The sequence below is a fragment of the Lonchura striata genome, chromosome 2 (genome assembly GCF_050655825.1).
Source record: "Lonchura striata isolate lonStrDom1 chromosome 2, ASM5065582v1, whole genome shotgun sequence".
Taxonomy (NCBI): domain Eukaryota; kingdom Metazoa; phylum Chordata; class Aves; order Passeriformes; family Estrildidae; genus Lonchura; species Lonchura striata.
In genome coordinates this window covers 61738394-61761653 of record NC_140704.1, presented here as the reverse complement: position 1 = coordinate 61761653, position 23260 = coordinate 61738394, and the positions used below count along the sequence as shown (strand labels likewise).

The 23260-nt window shown below is 39.1% G+C and overlaps 1 protein-coding gene across 7 annotated transcripts in view; it reads right to left on the bottom strand.

Moving 5' to 3' along the window:
* Positions 1-23260, bottom strand: part of GMDS (GDP-mannose 4,6-dehydratase) — a 405646-nt gene that overhangs the window by 19895 nt on the left and 362491 nt on the right. The window contains exon 10 of one of the 7 annotated variants that reach the window (XR_014953312.1): positions 1-23260. This exon is cut by the window's left edge and continues 18566 nt beyond it. The exons of the other annotated variants lie outside the window; for them this stretch is intronic. The gene's annotated coding sequence lies outside the window, so the exon portion shown is untranslated. 7 annotated transcript variants of the gene reach the window in all.

The following is a 23260-nucleotide window of genomic DNA, read 5'->3' as shown; positions in this document are numbered from 1 at the left end:
CCTGCATCTATAATCTTGTTTTTATCCAACTGATGAGGAATCCAAGCTGTCCCTCCATGAGATGAACCCATACACCCTGAACTAGGCACCAAACCCTCCCATTGTCTTTTGCCCAGTCACCCAAATGCATTTTCCTTTTGCAATGCTTCCTGTAGAGATCCTGCTGGATCCTAAGGGGTCTCTGAGTGGCAGATATCTGTCAGCAAAGCTAGCAGTGCCCCTGTGTCTGCCAAATCACTGAGCTACATGTGCTGGGTAGAAAGAAACAGAGGTGAAGGGACTGACCTTATCATTTTACTTTGCTATCTTACCCTAGATATTGGGGAACAGAATGGATTAAGAGAAACAAAGATTAAGTGATGGAGGAAAGTGCTCTGCTCTATATCTGTAGGGACAAAATGGGCAGAATAGGGAGTACACTTAGAAAATAGATGAGCTGTCTCTCTGTTGAGAAGTAGGTGTCCTCACTGAAGTCCCTAGAGATGCTTAGGTGTCATTAAGATGATGAAAAGAGCTTTAACACCTGCTTGTTTGTGTGCAAACAATTCCCCTTCAAGACGTAGATCATACTGCATGTAATAAAGTACTAATGGAGTGGAAACGAATGCACTGGCAGGGATGAAGTGGGGCCTGAGTTGCAGAATGGAAAGCAATACATCTTCTTTCACTCTCTTTTTTTTTTTTTTTTTTTAAATAATAATTACCAAATTTAAGCTAAGGGGTATAATTATAAACTTGGAGTTTAAAAGAAGCAATGAATGTCTTGCCTGTACCCACAGAAAGTAAGCCAGATGCATGCAAGTGTTGTCACTGTTTCTACAGTATTCAAGTTATCTAAGGGTCTGCTATTTCATTCTGCAGAACTGCTACTTTAAGTTAGGAATTATTTCTACTTAAAAACTTCATTGTAAAAATATAAGACCTCTGAAAAACAGGCCTATATCTACAAAATCATTGTAGAAAAGAAAGAAATACATTGGAAGCACATGGTTTTAGATGCTTCTGTTACTGCAAGCACCAGCTATCTGAAGAATAAAAAAAAGAAAAAAAATAGCCACCTTTTTTTTCTTCTATATGGTTGTTAATTTCTTTTTTTCCAGTTTTTCTCTACAGTATGTAAGCAGTATCCTCACATGTGGGAAGACAGAATCTTCTGCTTTATAAGGAGAAATTCCTTTTGTAAGAATCAAAGTGTAATTTGATGCTTTTTCTACAGTGCTTTTAATGAACTAGCCTCCATTTATCTTCTTATGTTTTCAGTTGCTGATACAGTAAGTTTGCATACACCCTGATGAAGCCCAAGAAAAGGGAAAGAAATTTGCATATTTTGGTTTTTAAAGTCAGGGTGTTATCTGGTACCGCTTGCAGCTGGGGAAAGTCCATCCTGCACCTCTTAGTACAACATTCAAAATATATCTTTCATTATAGTTTAATTTCAGTAAAAAGACATACATTTCAATTTTGCAAGATTCTGCACTAGGGTTTACTAGTACACTTTCTCCTTGAAGGCTCTGTCCCCACCCCTTCCACAATATCTCTCTGCCAAACCAGCCCGATGTTCTCATATTTTAATTGAGCCTAACTGGATCCATCTGCCACATGACTTGGGGGTTACTTTGAACCTTAAATTCCATTTTAAGCCAGATCACTGAGATTTGAGTCCTCTTTTAAGAAAATGCTATTTTCTCTTTAAATTCTATATGAGGGAAAGTTAAATTTCAGCACAGATGTTTGCACAGCAGTGAAGAGCTGAATGAGACATTTGACACATCTCTGCCAGACATTCTAAAGTCAAAGGCAATGAACATATGGCTGCTGCTACTCTGCCTCATAACCCATTTGCTCTTATTCATGATGTTCAAGAGTCACATTTTTACAACTTGCTACACTTGTCTTGAGGCCTGGACCTGAAAGTGTGCTTTGGCTGTCACAGAGACCATTCCTGTCCTTCCTTGACCATCATGATGGGCAATGCTTAAAAACACCTGCAAATGGAGATAAGAAATATTTCTGCCAAGTAGGTGTCTAAAACGGACACTAATGTAAGGAGGTATTTCTACTTTCCTTGCTGGCAGCCAAAGAGAAAGTAGCATTTAATAAGTAGGACCTGTGAGTGTCTGAGTGTGGGAACAATGGTCACACAAATTGGAGCATTATGGTTACTTTTTCATTGGCAATTGAAGAATCACAGTATCATTTTGACATAGCCTGGCCACAGACATAGTTTTAACTGAGTAATAAACACATATCATATTTCTACAAATGCTATTATAATATTGCATAGCAATAACTCCTATTGAGTTAACAGTGCTTGGAAAAATAATACAGCATCTGTCTCCATGGAATAAAATTCTTCAAGATCCTGGCAATTAGCTGAATGAAGCAGCAGAAGCAACAAAAATACTAGAAGTGCTAAATCACTAATGGGAACCAAACTCAAGGAGCTTCCCCTCTGCCAAGAACCATAGAAATCTGATTTTGATTTTTGGCAGTTCTGCATTTAACAGATCTCCTAGTGGTTTATATTGGTCTAAAAATTAGGATCTCTTTCCATGAGTTCAGTCTTGTTGCTCTTCCTAAAATGCAGTTTGAAGCAACAATGAATCAAAATAAATGGTATATAAATGTAACAAATCACTAGAAGTGTGAAAGGTATTTGGTATATCCTGCTAAATGCTTTGGTCTGGACAAATCTTGGGTGAAGAATTTTTAAGTCACTGTCAAGTGCTGAACTATTCCACTAAAGATCTGTCTTCTGTGCTCTTTAAAAAGCTGAAGGGCAATAACAAAGCCTGACATATCTTTCCAAATATTTAAGCAACAAAGAACAATGGTATGAGAAAATATTGCAAGATAGTGTTGCATGCAGGGAGTGTTGCTGGCCTTGAAGTCACCTCTTGAAGTGTGGTAACACCCTAGGGTGTCTCCTGTCATTGCATCATTTAAATATGAACTGGAAAAAAGAAACTTTAGACCTTTAAAGAAACCTATTTTAAGAGAGGAATTATTAGCAGATGGAAGCTAGTAGAGACAGGACTTTGATTTCAGCAAGTTTAATTCCCACCTGAGTTTCATGAATGTTCAAAAGGGTGCCATCTCCTGAAGGAAAGGCAATACATTAGGTCATTGTTCACTTCACAGTAATTTCATCTTCCCAGAGAGCATATCCTATTTTGAGAGCCATCTTATGACAACTTGCTGAAGCAAAGTGGACTTTGGTCACTGTTCTCCTGCATTGCTTGATCCTGTGGGTATCCATGGCTCTGATCCACCACAAAGTTGGCACAAAAGCTAATACAAACTCTAAGGTGAATCTACCCAAGAATTTCAATGTCTTCATCTCACTGAGCAAATATTTTCAGGTATCATTCTAACTCAAAAGTTTTCCATGTTTGATTCCAAGTGAACCTTTTCTATAACAGTGTTTATATTTGGCTATCTGTTGAATGAAAGTCATGGGTTTCTATGAAGCTATGCTGGGAAGGAATTTGGCCTATTTGCTTTAAAACATAATGTGCTAGAAAAGGTGAGACATGGGATGCCAACTGGCTGTATTTTATCTTGGGTTGTTTCAGATAAATTTGGCCTGTTTTCTACTAGGCTGAAGTACATCCATGGGACCACTGTTTCATGAGATGTAAAAAGGAAATTATTCCCTTTCATCTGCAGCCACCTTACTGTGTTGAAATCCAAACACTCAGAATAGCACTGTAATCAGAAACAGGAGATGCAAGAGTTTAAATTATGTCAAATTTTAAAGAGATATGCAGTTGATCCCCTTGATTGAGAGGGTTGTATTTCACCTGCTAGTAACTGAGGATTGTGTTTCCCATTCTTCTGCAAAGACAACTCTGACCACACCTTATGTTTGCCAAAATCATTACTGACATCACTCACTCTGCAAGCGGAATATTGCATATGAGCAGGGAAGTAAACACCTGCTTCATTGTGGGTGTCCACTGCTGCACACTTTGAAAGGCACGCGGCATGAAGGCCCCAGGACGGTGAATATCTCTGTTATTGGATACAGCAAGCCATGATGCAACCAGTCATGGACAGGGAATAATGCTTCACCAAACAGCATAAGCACACCTAATAAAAGCAAACACTGGGATGTCTGTTTAAGTGTGATTTTTAAATCAAAAATGGCTTTCAGGAATGTGGCGAGCTAGCCTTGTTATGCTGACATCACTAGACTTCCAAGAGGTGCAAGTTGGTATTTTTGTCCAAAGTCAACGCCTACAGGATTTGTGGATTTTGCAGTGTCACCTTTATGCAGCCACGTAGGTCTGACATAGTGCTCCACAGAACCAGAGCTGAACACCATGAGTTTATCAGGTCAGGACGTTGGCTTAATTTCAAGTACAAAGCTTAGTGCATTTTTAGGTATTTCAGGGATATTGTACACTGATCTTACACAATATAGAAATTCACAAGTGTTAGCAGTGAATGGAGGCAGTAACTTCCTTCCCTAAAACTGAAGCAAAATTATATAGAGAGTCACTTCATGGAAAAAACTGCCTTTTTGATGTCCTAAATATGTTTAAATTTATGTAACTTTTTTTAGCCTTAAAAAACACCAACTCACAAGCCAGTAGATCTTCAGCTCAGCAGACTACATGTACATTTACAAGTGAAAGAAGAAATACACCCTGTATCAGCGTCAAGTGAGGATACAGTAATGCACAGAGATATAATCAAAGCAATAAAATGATACAAGCATGTTTTAACATACTTCTGTTTCACTTTTCATGTTTACTTAACATCAGCTTCATATGTAATGAAAAAGAATTGCCTGGCTTCTTGGAATTGCCACACTTCTTGGCTAGCTAATGAAGTGTGTGCCAAAGTGATACAAAGTTTTTGGAATGTGTGAAATACAGATACTTTATAGAGTATCAGTACTGCAAAAAGCCACAACATCAAGATGAGAAGAGATAACTAGAAAACCTTTATACAGTAAATGTTTAAGTAAGAAAAGATATGTTATTGATCTGAAGCTGTAATAGCTCAATATGATTCCTACAAGGAGTCCCCGGGCAGAGCTGAAATGTTAACATTTCAGTTGCAAATTTATAGAGTTGATAGAAAATAATTTCCCATAATAATTATTTTTATGCTTCTTCTATTGTAATTTGTAAATAATTAATAAATAAAAGCTTGCAACATGCAGGTATCTGTGGCCTCTATTAGCAATTAATAGATAGAGGCAAAGACATTTCTATTTACAGGAAAAGTTCTTGGAAAAAATGGACCTGAATAATCTTTGGCATGAGAAAAAAAGATTGTCATGAATTCTAATATTTATTTGCAAACATGCAGGGAGTCCTATATGGCTATTATGTATATGATGTCATCATGCTTTTAAATTGCAAAAGATATGAATGACTTGGCATATAAAAGAATCCCTAGATGTCATAAGGAAGCTGTGACAGTCATTCCCCCTTTAATTTTCCATAGAAACCACCAACAGCCAAAGTGGTTCTGGAGCAGATGGCTAAGAAAACAGAGTGGCAGTGGGAAAACCCTGCTTTTGAACTCAGGTGAGATGAAAGATAATTATACTGGCTGCACTCTTGTTTTTTTTTTTTTAACTGCTTGCTTAGCATACAAGTGGTACAGCTGGAATGCTGCTCGCTGTCACCCCGGTAGGCACACAGGTACCTTGGCTGCAGAAAATACAAAGTTCCTGCTGTGTCTGCCTGCAGTGAGGTGGCTTCATTGCGTGTTGGGACCTGCACGGTCTGTAGGACACACAGCCTTTGTGTTGATGCCAAGGGTGGCAATATGGTCCATTTCATGTAAATGTGAGACAGCCCTTGGGCTCCTGGCAGGCTGCCAGGGCAGCTCACAGCTCTCTTATGAAGATAATACCACTGTGATATTCTACAGAGATCAATTAAAATGCTGCAGCCACTTCAAGCATGTGGGATCCCCTAACCCAGAATTCTTAAGTATGGTAAAGATTTATATAGTTATTGTAGACACATGCATGGATGCACAAAAAAGCTGGAGCTGGAGTTACTGTCAATAACTTCTAACTGAAAGATCTAAAAATGAGAAGATGAATACAATACACAGAATTGGATTTTAAATACACTTTGCAACAGGTCAGTGGGACTGTTTCCAGTTTTCTGCTAGTTCTTGTACAATATTGGCAAATTAATAATTTCTTTATGCTTTTTCTCCAGGAGAAGCCATAATTTTCTCTAAAATCATAGTGGGTTTTTGTGGAAATTAGCATAGAACAAAATGAGAATGGCAAATAACTCCATTTCCAAATGCTATGTTCAGCAGCCAGATTTATTAGTGGATTTGGCAGCATTTGCCAACTCCTTTGCACATGAATAACTCTACTCACATCGTTTAAATAAATGAAACTAGGATAAATGAGATTAATTTGCCAATAGCAAATTACATTATATTTAAAAATAAGAATTAGCCTGTACGAAACCCACATGCTTTTGTTTATTTCCCATATAATTTATGCACAGAAACACTATAGCAGATTATCTGAGATTATAGGTTTCAGTGTACTTAAGCAATAGGGGTACTTTCCAAGAGCCTGGAGACCACAGAAGGACCTGACACAAGGAGATAAAGCAACCCTGAACCTCTCACAGAACTCATGCCACTCTGAGGAGGAAAGAACTGTGTGTTACAATTGGGTTAGTCAACATGCCCAGCTCAGGCTGAGGGAACATAAAGCTGGATTAACCTACCCTTGCAGATATTGCTACATAGGCAGTCGTAGATGGGGATACTGGTTGCTCTACCCAATGGAAGGCAGAGTCTCCTGTAAACATGACATGAAACCTAAACAAATTGTCTGTCAAATTGTTTAGTTTGTCCGTCACATATTCAAACTTGTTCTCAAAACTCCATTTTGTTCACAATTATTGCATTCCTCAATTTGCTATATAAAGTTGATATAATGACAGCATTCCAGCTGTCACCGATGGAAAGTGCAATTTTTTTTATTAATACAACTTTCTGCTTCAGTGACACAAGTACTCTTAAAAATGTTCCTTATACCCTCCCTAAGCTTGGCATGCATCTTCCCTTTTAAGAAGCCATGATCTCTCTTCATTTCTCCTTGGCTGTTTCTGCTTCCTTCATTGAACTCTTCTTTTCCACTTGCCATATTCCCCTCTAAATCACCTCCATTTATCTACTTCTCTCCCTCATACACCTTTCTTTAAAATACGTTCCATTTGTCCTACTGGTGTTTTCAGACTTTGCTGTTTCTTCCCTTCCCCATTTCTCTGAAGGGTTTTTGTTCACACTTGTCCATCAGGACTTCTCCTCCCACTCTGTTTTCTGGCCCATCACCTTTGTGGAGTGTGTGCTAAGTACTCCCTGAAGTGCAGAGCCTTCTAGATAGATTCTAATGCCAGTGGTGGAGGAGGGAGCACAAAGATGCCTTCTCTACTCAGTCCCTTACCTGGGAAGAGATACTTGGATCATGGAATAAAAGAATGAAAAGGTCTCCTTACTTGGAGGTGACACCAAGGGTTAGACCACCCTTCCAGCAGATAGGTCTGTTCACTGTGAGACCCATTGCAAGACCATTCATGACAAACTGAATAGGGAGAAGGGTAGCCAAGAACACAACAACTGCCTCTAGTGATTAATCCTTCCACACCTTTCAGGGCTGGCAAGACTTGGGGACGAATGATGACTTTCCTTGATAAAATCCACTAACTTGGAGGTGGGCTGAAAGCATCTTTCTCTTAAAAGAAACAGACCTTTCATAAAGGTTATCACTTATCACTAGGAAAATTGCACGCTGGCATTTTAAAGACTTTTTCTTGAAAAGTAATAAAAGTAACTAGCAGAAAAGTGATGTCATTTCTGACATTGTCTGTATCGAAGCCCCCAATAGGAAGTACTGTAAACCATTTCCCAATCTGCTTTTACACAGACCTAGGACTTAAAAAGAAAATTTAAGTGTTTAATGCTTAAACCAAATGTTTAATTTTCAACATCCCCATAGAGTCACACTGCAATGTGGAGGTTGCAGTTAAAAGCCCAGATTCCTTCATCTTCCTGACATTGAATCTACACTATAACAAAAACATTTTGAAATTAATGTAGAAATAGTTCTAACTGGAGCATTAACATAATTTACTTCAGTCATGTTCATCAGGATCAGTTATATCTTACACACGTGATGTGTAAGTATTCACTCTGCCTATACATATACAGTTGGATCTTATATATTATATATAAAAACACTCCCTTACAAAGTATGATTCATCGGTTTAGCAGTTGGTATTTTAGCTTTTACAGTCTGTTCAAAGGCAGTTTATACATTTAGAAGTATGGTGTATATAATCATTACCACTTTAAGTAGGGCCTCATCCCATCTATATGAGAAGACACATTACACGTGCTAAGCTGAGCACTGAAACCTACTGAGACAACTCAAAGCTGTGGAAGAATTGTGAGTCACACTTTGGCTAACTGTTTTCTGTGCCATTAGAAAGTGGTTTACTGCCTGATTTATAATCACCCACAGTAAGATATACTTATCAGGACAAAAGAGCAAAATGCTACCCTTTATCATGTGCAAGAACTGATCTTACAATAGGGTGTGCCTTGGCCGAGGAGCAGGACTATGCTTTCTCGTGATTAGAGAGCAGATCTCATGGTCTGTCCTGCCACTGATCTGTGGCAAGTTAAATGATCTCCCTGGGTTTTGGTTCCTCAAAAGGAGTGGCAAATCTTACCAACCTAAGCTGTATGTTGAATTTTCTTACCTAAATAAAGTCAGATAAACACAGAGATTTGCTGACTGCCAAGAATGGTCCTATATTCATTTGACATGAATGACAGGCATCCCCACCTGAGTATCAGCAAACTCAATGTAAACACATCATAAGGAACATCCTTATGGGAACAGTCCATGTGCATGTGCAGAGAAAATGGAAAAAATGCATGCTCCCATCTAGAGTAAAGCTTGTGCCATATGTGATTACAAAGACTTATAGGCTGAAACAAGGCTGGGTATATTCAACATTTGGGTCCCACATTGGCTGTTATGGATCTTAATGTTGTCAGTCACAAACAGCCCACCCACACGTGCTCCTTGAGACAAAGGAGACTATACTCCTTTTTTGGATGACAGATGTAACCGAGAACCCGCTTCCCTGTTTTGTTTGCAACCCAAGGAAATTTAATGGGACCTTTGCTTAAAACAGTTAGGTCAGATAATCACTAACCTTGCAGGCTTTGAGGTCTGTGTTGCCTCAGTGTAAGCAATACAGTGTAAGCAAACTTGGGGAGAGAGACAATGTTGATCTTCTGTACCAAGTGGTTCCTCTAACCACAAAAAATGCCATGTGTTGGCTCAGATTTATTCAATTCAACTTGATAGTAGGACGGAGGATGGAGGAAGCATGCTTGATGATTCTCGGAAATAACCAATTCCATTTAGCAGCCATCAGAAGACTGAATATGTTGAATATGAATTAAATACTCTGACATTTTACCTGGAAAAATTAAAGACTTTTTGCTAAGTGTGTGTAAATTCTGTTTGTTTTTTTTTTCCTAAATCTCATAACATGCAGTGATTTTCACAGGAAAAAAAGAAGTATGTCAGTGACATACAAATCACAGCATCATGCCTTTTAAAGTCCCTGCCTCAAAGAGAATGTTACCACTGTCAATTGGCAACAAGCCATTTACATTTATTTTTCTGTAATGATGATTGGAAATTATTTTGACTGAAATTTCCCAAATTCTTCCATTGGGTACAGACATTTAACAGAATTCCAGCCAGGGTGAAGCAAACTATAAAAAACTTTTTCACAAAAGAAATGTAAATTATATGATAGGAAATTTTAAATATAGTACGGATTAGGGAGAGAGTAGTAATACCTATTTGTTGACTACCCTATTTGGCCAGCAAACCCAGACACATTCTGTATGAAAAAGCCCCTCTTAGGGTCTGAATTATCATCAGCAAACCAGACTTGCCTGTGATTAAAATCCCTCAGGATGTCTTGGGTATCTATGTTCTCCTAATGAGTATACATTCTGGGGTCTGCCTGGCAGTGATCTTGAATATTTAAATTGCCACACACCAGCTCGGATAGTGCAAGGCAGGAAATATGTAATTGAGCATGATGCTTTCTCACGTTAGCAGGGCAGCCCAATCCGTTATTCTGTCTGGCACATTTCCTCAGCGCTGTCCTGGGTCACTCAGCACTCGCTCAAAGTAACGCCTGGCCAGCAATCAGCCACACATGTATGCACTTGGAAACCACCAAGTTCTGTCCTGGACTTGACATCCCCCATCCTGAGCCTGCTCAATGGACTGCGCTCCTTCCTCCAAGGAAGACATCTCCGTCCAGGTTATATTGGAGAAAGGCTCTTCATCAAGTGAATTGATAACAGCAGTGATCAAAGTCTGGCAGTTGTACCTTATCTCTTGGGGATCATAATTCAGGAATGGAGCTGCCCTTCAGTTTGCTCCTCCCCACCATTAAATTACATTCAATCACTGCATGGAGAATGCAGCCCATGCGCTCGCAGCCAGATGTTATCATTACAGGCCTTTTCTTATAAACTGATGCTGAAACCCGAGTGGTTGATGAGACTGGCTAAGCAGTTGTACCTTTGACCTGATTGCATTAAACTTGCCCTATCAATTTAAGCTTAGTATAAACACCATTTCCCAGAGTCCCTCATGACTTCAGTAGTGAGAAGAAGCTGACTAAGCCTAAACATTTTTTAACAGCAATCTTGTCTTACAACACCAAGGGGATTTGCCATGTATCTGGGGCTTTATAAAACCATATGAACATGCTGAAAGAATTAAAGTCCTTTAAAAAAGCAAAATTGATGGTGACAGTCCTTTTAGAAAATCAGTTTGTAGAATGTCAGCACAAGAGGAGTTGGAAACAGGACTAAAATAGCTTTTAAAAATACAATAGATTTGTGTTTGCTTCACACCATTGTTCCTGAATACTGAAAGCTGGAGTTAAAAAACAAAACAAATGAAAAAAACTCAAACTGAATTCACCCTCTATTAAAAATAATTTCTCCCCAGCACTTCACAAACCGAAGCCCTTGCAGATATATCACCTAAGATCTCCCATAATATATGAGCATCTTTACTCTGGCATATCAGATTTATTTTTAATGAAGTTTGGTCTATTTCACATTGAGGATAATTCAGATAATCCTATCAAAAGTTTTTATGTAGCAGCACATGAGCCATAGCATATTGTATAGCATATGGCCAACAAAGCTTAGCTATGCTGAATAAAGGGGGAACATGCTTATAACTGTAAGGATAAGAATAAAAGTAGCATTATGCTTGACTCAGCTGTATTGCCTTCTGTGGAGTGCTAAATCAGTGGCTTGGTAATGCAAATGTTGGTAAAACTACGGGAGATTAACCAGCAGAACAGAGATATTCACCTCAATAGGTTCAAGGGGCTGTGGCCCTGACACAGAAAAACACACTTGAAGTTGAGCAGATTCCTGCTAATTTTAGCAGAAGTATAGAATTAGGCAAAATTCTGCAAGACCAAACCTGTGACCCAGAATTGGAAAAAATTAAAGAAATATCTAGGAGTGACAAGACTAATTTTAAAACAGATGCTTTGTGCTGTCTAGATGATACTAGTGTTACAAACCACAGTCGATCTGCTACTAGAAGTGCAAAGAAGAAGAAATAGCAGCACATTAGCAAAATGTGATGGTTCCATGCTTACAGAGAACATGCTTCAGAGCACTGAAACAGAAAGCACAAAAAGGCAATAAAAAGATTGCTACTCTTACTATATTATTTTACTATTTTGAAATCTAATAAAACAATATGCATGTAAAAAAAATTCAGACATCAAAAAATCCCTCCAAGACTAACATAAAAACCCAGTCCAACCAACAACTACTGTTATTTAAATAATTATGGAGAAGCTTATTTAAGAACTAATTTACCTGAGTCTCTCCTTGGCTACTCTTAGAAGCAGCAGCATTTGACTTTTGTTAAACAAATTCCACTGCAGGAAGGAAATGCAGGTAAGGGTAAAAAATAACCTGGTGCACAATTTTACATACTACAAATGCAGAAAACAATCAAGAATATAATGTAGAGTTCTTTTGTGTTTCAAATTAAAGCAGGGTCCTATTTTGCAAATAAGTAAAGTGCCCATTTAAATGACAAAACTTAAACTAAACATTAAAAGAAGACTTGCACAAATTGTTTGCCTTGCAGAAAGAGTCTCTGTTTCTTTTTTTTTTTGGGATCAGATGAGATAGAACAAGCCCAGTGACCCTGACTATGAATTCAGAGAGGAAAAAAAGAAGAGAAAAAAGTTGTCTGCTATTTACTTCAAACTTTCTAAACGAATGTTGATTTAGCCATGCCCTGTCATTACAAAAGGTATTTCTGCCTTATAGCTTAAAGCACAATATGGAAGCCTCCGTACCCTACATGTAAAGAGTGATTTAGCTGTGGCATGACAGGGAACAATACAGGCTAATTTGGCTAATCATGGAGTTGATGGATGCTGGGTAAAAATGTGACTGGATGGCTGAGCCCAGAGTGTGGAGTTAAATCCAGCTGGCAGCTAGCTGCAAATGGTGTTCCCCAGGGTCAGTGTTTTGGGCCAGACCTGTTTAACATCTTTATCAATTATCTGGATGAGGGGATTGAGTGCACCCTCAGCCAGTTTGCAGGTGACACCAGCTTGGGTGGGGGTGCTTATCTACTGGAGGGTAAGAAGACTGCAGGGGGATACAGACAGGCTGGACTGATGGGCCAAGGCCAAGTCCATGAGGTTCAGTAAGTGCCGAGTCCTGCCCTTGGATCACAACAACCCAATGCAGTGTGACAGGCTGAGGCAAGAGTGGCCAGGGGAAAATGACCTGGGAGTGCTGATTGACAGCCACTGAACATGATCCAGTGTGTGCCCAGGGGACCTTCTTTCCCAGATGCCATCCTGGCCTGTATCAGCTATAGTGTGGCCAGCAGGAGCAGGGCAGGGATTGTCTCCCTGTTCCCAGTACTGGTGAGGCTGCACCTTGAATCCTGTGTCCAGCTCTGGGCCCCTCACAGCAAGAGGGACATTGAGGTGCTGGAGCAGGTCCAGAGACAAGCAACAGAGCTGGTGAAAAGTCTGCAGCACGAGTCTGATGAGAAGTACCTGAGGGAGCTGGGGTGTTAAGGCTGGAAGAAAAGAAAGCTCAGGGATGACCTTACTGCTCTCCACAATTACCTAAAAGGAGGGTGTAGCAAAGTGGAGCTTGGTCTCTTCTCCCTGGCAGTAAGTGACAGGGTGAGACAAAATGGCCTCAAGTTGCACCAAAGGGAGGTTTAGATCAGATATCAGGAAAAGTGTCTTCATTCAAGAAGTGGTCAGGCATTGCAACAAGATACCCATGGAAGTAGTGGGGTTACCCAGTGGGGGTCATCCCAGTAGTGGGATCATCTCTGGAAGTATTCAAAAAACGACTAGACAGGGCACTTTGGCATAGAGTTTAGTGGTCACCATGGCAGTGATGTTTGTCACCAGTCAAATTTAGTGCCTTGACTCAGTGATCTTAGAGGTAATTTGCAACCTAAACTATTCTATGATTCTATGATATATCCTTCTAGTAACTGCAGCAACATCTAAGCTGGAGAAGATGAGGTACAGCAGGGGAATATATAAAGGGATAGCAACAGGTCAGAAAAGGTAAAATCTGTGGCTGGCATGAAGTTGTTGGTTTGGTTTGTCACTATCAGCCCAACAACTCATTACAGGCACTTTCTGTTGAGTCCAAAAATATTACAGACAAGCTGAAGAAGGTTGGTGATGATTTTAATTTGAGAAACATCAGTACAGGGCAGGCTCAGGTTAGAAAGCATCAGCTTGAAGTCTGCCACCATGGAAGATTTGAGAGTCAAGAGGAAAAAAACTTGAGATAATTCACTTAGAGACTGAAAACAAAAAGCTCACTGTATTCTGAAACAACTGATGTAAAGAACCTGGAGGTATGAGTTCACCAGAGGTGACTGTGAATCAGGAGTGTGATGCAACCATGAAGGCAAACATAATCTTAGTATGTGTAGGACGAGCTATTTTCAGCAAAAGTAGGGGAGTATAACTGCTAGAATATGAGACACTAATTGATTGTGTCTTTTATTTCAAATCCTGTTTAGTATTCAAAAACTACTCTTGGTAGTGTTATTCAAAGAAAACAAACTGGACTTGGGGCAGATAAAAAAGTAAAGCTGTCAAGGGGTATGGAAGCATAACAACACAAAGACAAATTTAGTTTCTTTAGTCAACCATAGTAAAATTTGAGAGGTGAAACAACTATGTGCTATACCATCACTTGGGAAAAGATGCTACAGCACCATCAAAGGAAAGAACTATTTATGTGAAGGACAGTGGGATATTAGCAGAGGGATGTTAGCATGCTAAAAATGCCAATACAATGAGATGTTAGAAGAAAATTCCTAGCTATAACACCAGGTAGGTTCTGGACTGCTGTACAGTGGGATTAGCTGGGGCTAAGCATCCTCATGACTTTCAATGTGCAGTTAATGAAAAGGGTTTTGTGATGTGATACCTGCTACAAAGTGTATCGCCCAACTTGCTGTTAACAGCATGGCTATAACATGAGCATCAGCATCTGGTAATGCTCTTATTCTTCTTAACGATTTCGTATCTTAAATTTATATCATACTTTTCAACCCAAAGGATCCCAAAGCACTTAAAAAATTGCAATTGATGTGCAGTCTGTGAAGAGAGTGCTTAATTCACTGCAGAAACAGAGCTGCAGCACAGGTGAGAGGCAACAGCTGTTTAAGATGTGGTTATCCTCAAACTATAAAAAAACTGTCTACATTTTATAATATGAAGACCAAAGTGGTCTTTTGGGGGAGAAAGTATTTTCACTGGAAAAATGTAAGCATTCTGTATTTTCTATTTTCTTCTTCAGGCAGGAGCTCTGCTGTTGATGTCATGGAGGAACCAAGGTGCAGGAATCCTAGTAGTATGAAGGCAAAACCATTTCCCCTGTTCATGCTTCTATTACCCATGAAAATAAATTTGCTATGTGTAATGTTGCAAAGTCATCATTACATTCTTATTTTAAAGGGTTTCCTGCCTTCCTCAGGGGATATTATCTTGGGAGATTCATTAGGACTTGTTCAAACTAATCCCTCTAAATCAAGGTGGATACTGAAATATGCTTGTGCAGTATCCATCAGTGGGTGGGACAAGTTCAGGCTACCTTCCCTGCAATGCATGAAAACCTGAAAAATCAGAATAGACATTTGCAGGCTACATACAAAGATGAACAGCTGCCAAACCCAAACCTTCAAAAATCATGATACTGGTTTGTGAGCAGAATGATGCTATGATGCTATGAATGATGCTATGCTCCTTCTGCCTTGACTTTGGGTTGTTTTGATTTGCCTGTTTTAATAAAAACTGAGAATTTTTTTTCCCCACTGAAGGCATGACATATAATCACATTATGCAAAATACAGCTATGACTTTTAAGGACTGTCCTGTGGCTGTATTTCACAAAAAGTGACTACAAAGAAATGTGTGAGCTTATAAGGGCCCAGTGTAGGAGTTAAAACTTCTCATATCAGGTTCTTTTTGGCTTTTGAAAACAATCAGGAGAGTACAGTGGTCATCCTATTATCATATATAAGTGCAAATTGATGTATTAAAGTCAGTTTTCTGTGAAAAGAAATTACGGTGCAATTGTGATTCTCTACAGCTATAAAGCAAGAGTAACATACAGAAACTGAAAAGAGATGAATATTGTTATTGGTAACACCTGACCAACAGGTAAATTACTACTTATCATAGGCTCAAGGTTTGTTGCTCTAGAAGCTGAAAAATGAGTTCATTTTGAAGGATTTTCAGTAAAAATTCAGTGTACTTAAGTACCCAGAGCAATCTGAAACCCAGGGAAGGAGATATCAATGTCATGTCAAGCTTGGAAATAACTTTTTTAAAATAAGCCAAATTAGGAAATTCCCCTTTAATAGTAAGGAATGGAATTTTCTCTACAGAAGAGATGAATTAGTCATAGAGGTGCCTCTTGTACGGCTTTTTTTTGGGTTTTTTTTCCCTCCCTTTCTTCTACATTCCATAGTTACAAATGGAGAAGTCATCTACAGGTCATACCACTGCCTCTGGTGCTACTTAAACATTTTCTAAAAATGTATCTTCACACCAGCAACACACACAACCCCTGTAGGTTGGATTTACATGAGCAGTTGCTATCTGAGCCCTCAGCTGTCCCCCTAAGCTCCCATCCACTTCCTCCTCCTGGCTCCCGTGTTCCCAAGGCTAGCTGGGCTCAGCTGCCTGGCTGACACAGAACCATTGTGGGGTTTGGGGGAATTTTAGACAAGCTCACTCCTTTCCAGGAGGCTCTCCTCCCAGGGAACACATGCTCCTGACATGACTTTAGGCCACTGGCTCGCCAGAACTATCCAACAAAAGCTTCCTTCTAAGCAGGAATAGTTGATAGGAGACCAATAAGGATGGTCCCAACCACTCTGTCACCGAGAATATTACCAAAAAAATGTAATGTCTCACAATAAAAATGCTTGCTTGTTTTGGGCTGCTGGTGGGCTCAGCTTTCTCCCATTACTGAGCTGCAAGGGCCTTATCGAGCCTTTAATAAAGGCTTCCCAGTGGTGTTCCAGCAGCCCTGGACCATTTCTGTCCATCTGCACCTCCCTTTTCATCTCAGGACAGTGCTGAAAAGCTGTATCCTGCAACTTTGCATGATGGAGAGGTCCCTCTTGCCCCCAGCCCCTTTTTGTATGAGCCTGGGTGGAATGGAGGAAGAGTGGGACCTGGAGGCTTTATCCCTGGCCCCTGGGTGTCTCTCCTGGGTGTTATTTCCTCATTGTGTCTCAGCTACTTCCAAAAGAAAACTGTGGACAATTTAAAAAGCTCTAATCCTACTATTTTATAACTGTGACTCAAAACAAGCAGGTTTTTTCACCTTTGCCATGGATGTGTTCTGCCATTCTGGTGAAAGTTCACTCCGGATTGGCCAACTCATGTGCCTTGAAAAAAACCAAAAATGTGGCAGTTTGTATGTCCCCAGCACATAATATGTGCCCAGATCTGCTAAGGGTGGATAGCTTAAATTTCTGGGCAGTCCAACATCCATGAAACATCTCACATGCTCTGAGTGTTGGCTAGACTAAGCAAGCAGGTAATTCCTGAAAAAACTAAGATCTTGTAATGCTTGCATTACCAAGCTTCAAGATGTTTGACTTTGTACCTTAATAAGGTTCCTTTAACTCATGTGTGGTTTCTACTTTTTAAATGTTTTTCTAGTGTATTTTCTAGTGCATTTTTGTTTCTCTGTGCACACAGACAGATAGACAGGCAGTTTATGTTTTGTAAAGCAGGAGATTCCTGCATACTCTGCTTGCGTTAAAAAAGAATCTATATTCAAGAATGAACTGGCAGACAACTGTTTGTTGGTTCATAATATTGCAAAGGGAAGACAGGAAATCAATGATTTTGCCTAAGGGACCAACTTAAGTACAAAAAGAAGAGGAAACCAGACTAAAAATCTTTACAAAACCTTAATTTTGAACGAGAAACAGAAAAATAATCCCAAGCCATGAATTACTGAAGCATGTGAATATTATCTAGAATACATTTTAAAAATTAAAACTGAAATACCTTGGACCTAATTTTAAACAGGTTTTGCATGGTGTAACACCATTGATGTCAGCAGAATAATTTCCAAGCTATAAATTTGTTAACATAAGGTTAGTAGAAGGTTGCAGTGCAGTGGATGAGAATTGCTTTGAAAGTACTGTACGAGATGGAAAGCTGCATGCTAATGTTGAATAACCTGCTGGGGGATTGTTTGCTTTCTGCCTACACAGCCAAGCTACACATTAATTAATGCTACCACAGAGACTGTCATCTCCTAAGGCATAGAGCAAAACAGTAATACTCTAACATTAATAATAATTAATATTCTCTCTTATGAATATTGTTCAAATAAAAGGATGTTGTATTTTAATACACATTTACCAAGACCATGTAAAACACAAAGCACCTGATTTATTTGCTGTTCTTCTGCCAAACACAGATAATGATTGGTAAATAACTTTGAGCTGATGAACAAAGATAGAGGGTTACATCTTTAGAAAGCAACAGCAGCCTCCTCAGAAATTTAACTTGGCTGTGGTTCAAAAAGCCAATGTAAACAGCCTAGACAACCATATTAAACACAGCTTATTCACACTTTCAGCCCACAAGAGTCGATGAAACAGTGTTCAACAGTCTGTTTCTGCCTCCTCAGATACACAGGCACACATGTAGTGCCAGGTGTTAAACACACAGCACGAGCCTTGGATGAGGCAGTATCAGAGAGCATCTCTGACCCAGAGACATCACCTGGACAGGTATTTTGCAGGCTCCCTAATTCCTTCAGGACTTTGGGTAGAAACACTTACAGATTCCTGAATTAAACCAATGAAACAGCATCCAAAATACAACCTCAGCACCAGTACTGAACACTAGAAAAACCCAGAGCTGTGAGGTGATGGCTGAGCATGGGATAAATACTGGGTCACAGAAACCAAATTAAAAATGGAAAGTGGAACAGAGGCTCTGAGATGAGTTGTTACCTATGTAAACTAGGGCTGCATATATTACTTGAGCATGAGGAAGCAGGTGGAAAGACTGTGCTTCCATCAGTTCAACAACAAGCAGAATAGGGAAGGGCATATTGAACTTGTGGTGTAAAACAGGCACAGGAGCATGGAGCAGAGTAGGCTGGAGTCCTCACTGAAATACTGCAGGAATTAAGAATTCAAAGAAAGCAAAGGAATTACTAGATTATGAAAAGCAAGAGAGCAAAGCAAAAGAACAAATACTTGATGCTGATACCATGGTAACAAACAGCAAACCCTGGAAGAATTGCAAGGCAAGATAAACTGAAGAAAAGCCAGGTTTTTATGATGTTTTATAAAATAGTTTTTGAATGGTTATAATGGCATTTAAAATAACAGGCAGTTGTAGTTACAACTGTACATACAATGTAGTGCATTGAGAAAAGCAGGGGACTTTTAACAAAGGACACATTAAGAAACAGAACTATGACTGTTATGTTATACAGTGTTCAGGAGACTGGAATATGATAAAATGAAAAGACATTGCCTGGAAAAATCATTCAGAGATAAATAGAGGATGCAAAACCAGGAAAAAGAATAAAAAGATAAAGGAAGAACCAGGAAAAAAAAAAAAAAAAAACAAAACAAAAAAACCCAACCCTAAACCCCACCTGTTTTCACAGATTTGAAAAGGCAATAGCATTCTTGGATCAAGAATACTACAACACCCAGTATAATATATTAGACTCTCAGGAATGAAAAATAAAGGGAGATGTGAGTGGTGGAAAAATATGAAGAATTGCATGCAATACAAAGGTTCAGAGAGGAACAAAGTTCCAAATCTCATAGATGTTAGACAGCAGTGGCAAGATTTCATTTCCACCCACTGCTACCACAAACAGTAATTGAAGTAAACAAACAAACAACCCCTTATTCAATTATTCAGGCCAGTTAATTTAGAGTTGTTTGTTTGTGGCTGGAGACCGAGATCTTTTGTTGATATAACTGAAATCATGCCAGTTAAAAGTTAAATCCTGCCTGCTAGACATAACTTGGGGTTTGGAGAATCATGTTACATGTCTCAGAGAAAACAACCAGCCCAAGCAGCCCTCAGAGATGCCAGGGTTGGTAAGGGAAACTCATGTTCTCTGCTGCACTTTCTGTCTGAATTAATGCTGCAGTCCTTGTTTCAACTATATGACAACCCAAATCTTTCTGATGCCTCAAGATCTCATGTCCTTTGTAGTACAGGGACTGTAGCTTCCCCTAGCACTTTGATGTGTAAATAACATTTATTTTTCCATTTCCTCCATTGTATTTCAGTGTGGCCCTGAGTTACCATCCTGACTTATCTTCTCTCTTCCTCGTCTCTTCCTTAGGTAACTGGGCACTGCATATGCTGCACATTGGCTAAAAGTAAACATAATGTCAGAATTATATTCAATGATATCTTTGATTGAAGCACCATGCTCTGCCTTATCAAAGACATCAAGTCCCTATTTGTAATTTCCCATTTCTAGTTACAGCCTTCTGATGCATATCTGCTTTTTGCACTGTGGTATGACTTGGAGGATACACTTCAGGTTTCTTGCAAGTTGCTAAAAATAGCAAAGAGTCTGTCTAGAAGAGACACCCCATTCTGGCAAAACCACCTTGAAGACAAAAGAACAACTCCCATATTTTCACCATGGACATGTTACTGGGCGTGGTTCACCGTTTCCCCATTCCATCTTTATGCCAGTGCAATTAAGTCAATGGGGCTTACATCAAGATAACACTGAAGAGCACAATGCAAAGATGAGTCAGAACCCACATGCTGCAAAATGTAAGAGGACCGTTTCATAGTAGGATGGTGAGAATTTGGAACTTGCTTATCAGAAAACATGCGCTTCAAAGTGATTCCTGATCATTTTGGAATTGAGATTACAAAATCAGCATAGGTTTGTTCTATTGTTAGTCAAATCACAACTGAGGAGGAAACATGCCAATGTAAACCTCCTGAAACATACTTCATATTTACTGTTGAACAATAATCTGGTCGTCAAGAAGGGAAAAAAAAATTTACAAGATTGACAATGGACTACATTGTTCTTTGATGTTGCAGCATGGACAAATCACAGGTGTATTACGTAAATACCTGTCAAACTGACAATTAATATCAATTAGACTTTAATCTGACATATTACATTGGGCGCAGCAAATGCAAAATCTGTTCGAAGGAGATCGTAGATATGTACCCTTCAATTAGACATGAGGGAGGAGGAAATTCTACTCTCTGGGAAAAGCACAGAATTTAACTCCTGAACTGCTAGAGATTTATGTGGATGAAATTCATCCTTCTAAAACTTTTTTGAGCCCTTGCAATTTCTAAAGTGTAAAGGGTATTTAAGTAAAGTGAGAAGAAGCTGTTCCTTCTGTCTCTCCACATACACACAGTCTTGAGTGTGTAGTGTTTAGCTGCTTCTTTTTTTTACACATAAAAAGGCCAAAGTAGAGGAAATAAGAGTGAGATCTCTCTGGATAAAGCATCCTGAAGCAATCACTTCAGAGTTGGGAAGTAAGAGAGTATTCACAAAGCTACACAGGAGATGGGAAAAGGAACTTTCATGGTGTGTCTCAGAGCTGGAAACTGGACTAGAACAATACACATCTCTTCATTTACATGGGTGAGACCTACTGATACAGATTCCCGGATTTGGTATGTATGTGTGAACATCTCTCTGTGTTCAATATGCCTCTGGGATTTTTTCCTGGCTTTACAACATCAAACAGATCCCTAAATCACTACAGTCAAAATGGTGATACAATAATTTCTCCTCCAAGTGAGAAACTGCAAATACATTACCAAAACTGAACTGACAGTTTATGCTACAATGGATTGTCCTGGGGTTAATGAGACAAAGAAGTAAAAGTCTCAGTAGACAGATTCTCAGCGAGATTCTCAAGCAAGCCACAACTGCTGTTATGACTAAATATGTCCAAACCTCAAAAGAAAGCAGACATGACAGCAATGTTTTGTGGTATATGAAGAATACATAAATGAGGCTGAAAGTACAATACTTTTCCTCCTTCTAGAGAAAGCATCTAACCTGTTTCATAGCTTCCTTTATATGCTATGAACCTGCTTTCCCATTTTAAATTAACCTTTTCATTTTCTTTATAATCTCATGTATTGCCTCCAAAAGAGGATGCTGACTACATTTTTATACAGCACTATTTTGAATGCTGTGAAAAGCTCTTCTTATCCACAGATTTTTCAAAGAGCTGGCTGAAAGAAAATACACAACTTCTTATTAGTCCTAAAATATGTAGATAGAATGCTGTCTCTTGCCAGTCATCAACATAAGCAAAAATTTTCATTCATCTGACATCCCACTAGTCATGACTCAAATTCATATGAGGTTTAGAAATGCAAACCTTCAGCAAGATGCCTTTAAATCAGCAGGTATGTTTTGTAACAGAGATTTGCAAAAGAATTACACTTTTAAATAACTCTACACTCATTTAATAAACATTAAACATAATCTCAGTAATTTTAATCAGGGCTGAATTTATGAATATCATTGAAAATGTCCCCTTTCATTTGAGAATGTAAACATCTACTTTTCCATCCAGTAATTTCATACCCTGAGAAGATGCTACACATTGCTTTCTGAACCCAAGGATGGAAATTACTTCCTACCTCTCAGCTCAGAAGGAGTAAAAGGGAAAATACCAGGGAAATACACAATAGCTTTATTTTCAATTTAAAAGAAGAAGGCAAAAAAAGAAACGTGTATCCTGGTAATTAGCTAATAGTATTTTTTAAATAAAGACTAGATTGAAAAAGAGTAAAATAAGAACTTTACACTCTAACAAGAAAGCCACTGCTATATAAGAATATGGAACTCACATTTTCCATTTTCTGTTTCTACAACAGATGAACAGATGCTAACTTCTGCTTTTTTTTTTTTTTTTTTTTTTTTTTTTTAATGAGATACTCTTGACTTTGGTGTCTTTCTTATGTGAAGGAAAGAAAGGAGAATTCAACAATTCTGTGGCTGTCTCTGGAGATGTTCAGCTCATGGGTAACTCAATCTCTATTGGAACAATTACTGTCTATGTTAAAAATGTTATCTTGTGAATTCTTTCAGTGCTTTACAGCCTTTCATTCACCTTTACAATACAACAATAGGATTTTTGAGAAAACCTTCAGGAATAAGAAAATCCCACTTCCTTCTTCAACTTGGCATCCCTAACTTCCTTGTTGACTTTCAGTGTGCTAGAAGACCTACTGAGATATTATTTTTCCTTCATTTCATGATGTGGACCTCCAGAATATAGAAACGGAGCATGCCTGTGTCCCTTGAACTTTTGAACAGCACTGGAGTAATTCCTGGTATCACCTTCTGGAAACAACTCTCCTGCAACCTCTGGAGGGGAAGCTTTTCATTTCACTTTGTACTTCCACAAAGCATTTCAAGCTGCTGTCCTGACACGTCTGAGTGAAGCAGGAGGAGGTCTCTTGCCAGACAGCTCCCCCATGGCATGCAGCTGCCTGCCGCTCCCTGCTCCGAGGCCGCAATTACTGCCAGGGCTGTGCATGGCTCCTGGAGCACAGAGACCAGGGGCAGGACAAGGAAGGAGAACCAGGCCATCACT